This window comes from Frankliniella occidentalis, unplaced genomic scaffold, assembly GCF_000697945.3.
Source record: "Frankliniella occidentalis isolate FOCC.00 unplaced genomic scaffold, Focc_3.1 Scaffold264, whole genome shotgun sequence".
NCBI lineage: Eukaryota > Metazoa > Arthropoda > Insecta > Thysanoptera > Thripidae > Frankliniella > Frankliniella occidentalis.
Genome location: NW_026267390.1, coordinates 256,850 through 259,480, shown reverse-complemented (window position 1 = coordinate 259,480; position 2,631 = coordinate 256,850).

The following is a 2,631-nucleotide window of genomic DNA, read 5'->3' as shown; positions in this document are numbered from 1 at the left end:
GGGCCGAAGGCCCGTCCCAAACGCCGCCGGCAGGCCAAGCTGGGCCCGCTCCCTGCCGAACCGAGTTGCCGGTGGAGCGAAGCGGAGCTGGCAACTTGGTTTGGCGGAAGAGCGGGCCCAGCTTGTTTCTATTAGGGATGGTCTATTACGACTGTTCTTGCACGATATTTGTGCACTGTTTTATTCGCTGAACCAAAGATTCAGAATTACTAACCGTATTAGCGGTGTTTGCGGTTGTCGGTCAGACTGAAATGAACACAGATTATGCTTAAATGTTGAGATTTATTGTATTTCAGGGTAATCCTATGCAATATTCCCAAAACAAAACGAAAAATTACAAAAAAATCTGTAAAACTTCTGAAAAATTACATTTTGTGCTTTCCAGGTTGCCTACCTACTCCTTCACAGGGACCCCCGTGGGTGAAAAAAGTGCATGAAGTGTCATAAAAATCGAAAATAAGAAGTTGTGTACACAAAACCGCAGTCTTTTCACAGTTAAAACAGCGGAATAGTACCTAGGCGTCAAAATGACCCCTCCGGTAGATCTAGGTATACGAAAATCCCGGTAGTTCTAGTGTTACCCATGGTAGAAAAGACCCATATGATTTTTGGGTCCGGTCCCAAATGTAATGGGCCGGTGCCATGAATATGGGACCGTTAATGGGTTCCGACCCCAAATTTTGGGGTCCTGGGTTGGGTCCGGCCCTAAAGGCATGGGTCCTGCATTGGGTCCGGCCCCAAACGGATGGGTCTTGCGTTGGGTCTGGCCCCATAGGGATGGGTCCTGCGTTGGGTCCGCACCCTATAGGGATGGGTCCTGGATAGGGTCCGACCCCAGGCAGATGGGTCCTACGTTGGGTCTAGACCCAAACTGATGGGTATGGTGTCGGGCCACGTGGACTTCAAGTGTTTTTGTCGTGGACACAATTGCCGTCCAAATGGTGTATCCAACATCCATGGTTACGAGGTTAACTAACATTCCAACATTTTAGTGTCACGGCATTTCAAGAAGTTACATTACTTAAGCTACACGCGCTTGTGTCCAACTCCCCTGTTGCAAACATCGCACTCAAAGGGAGTCGTAATGTCCTACGCGAAGGGTACTACAGAGGTGTTCGAAAATATCAAGTGTTCAAAGTGCCGCCAGCTGAACCAGGCTGCATTGCCAGCTCCACGTCACGCTCTCCGCAATACGTGGAAATCCCGGTGCGCCGGGGACACGCCGCTTCCTCCGCGCGATCCTGGCCGACCCCTGGGCGGGGGGAAGGGAGGGGCTGGGGATGGCCCGGGCCTACCTGCGCCGCCCTGGATGGATGCGACCCGGGCCTCTCAGGTCAGTCTCACGCGGGTTCCTCTAGGTGACGGACGTGTTTTGTCGCTGCAGGGCGGCTGAATAACTTGAAGGTGCGAGAAGGAAGATCAACTTGTCGCCCGCGGCAATTTGGACGTTCACAGGGTGCAGCTGGCTAACAAGATCTGTAGTAGTTTGGGACATCGAGAACCTACACCCGACTGATTTCAAAAAGCATTTTTCGTGCCCTTCCTCGGGCGCCTTGTGTTGTTGTCACATAGTTTCGGTTGTTAGCACCGTGCTGCTAATCACACTGCCGCTGCTAGAAGAACACTATGGTGACGACTGCGGCCCTACAACTCGTTAGCTTATTGAGATTGAAGAAAGCAGGGCCAAATTTCTTTCTGCTGTCCGTGTAAACACAAATTCCTATGGACTTGGACTATTGTATTCGCAGTGTTCAAACTACCGCAGCGTATAAAATAAAGTGCAAGCGTACATACACACAGAACTCAGTAAGCCAGAGCAGGGGCCCGAAATATCGGACCCAAACAACCGGGCATTATTTCATTATTTCGGCTAATAGCACGCTCTACTCTGAAAGATGAAATGGTTACTTGTGGGAGCAAAACTTGATTTATAGTCACGACTAATTCTTGGATTAGCTGTAGCGTCACAAATTTTAGCGTCCAGAAGTGACTCTGTTATGTGTGGAGAAGGAGAGGCGGTGTCTGGATCGTCCCGCTTCTCGATGGAAGGTGTGCACGATCCAAACTGACCGCCGACAAGGCGCGTGGTGGCCGAGCGGCCTGAGGCGTCGCTCAAGACCCGGCTGGGTGGCTGGTCCGGGTTCGAGTCCCGCCCGCTTCTGTCGGTTATCTCGCTTGTCGTCACGAAGGGGGCCGTGGGGCACACTTCGCGCTAGACACAAAACAAAAAATGTCGTCGCGCTTTTGTCATGCCCTTGCTAATAGGTTCGACACCCACCGGCTTCTTTTCGGATTTCCAGTCGACGTGGATTAGCTTCGACAGTAAACCTACATAGGCCATGATGGCGATTACATGACAACGTGCCGCTGCCCACTTGTATTGGCTACCACAGCTTATATTATTAGCTGTCCCGTATCCAGCTAATATTATTAGCTCTAACAGCTACCTTTTTTTGCGTGTGTCTATGCAGATTTTCTGATTTCTATAGACTATTATACTACGATTCAACCTGGGTCCGCGTCAAGGGATCAATTCTTGTGGCCGCTATGGCCCGGTATTTCTTAGTACACTCTTTGGGGTACCACGACTATCTTTTTGTGGGGCACCTTGAACACCCCCAAATTTTCAAT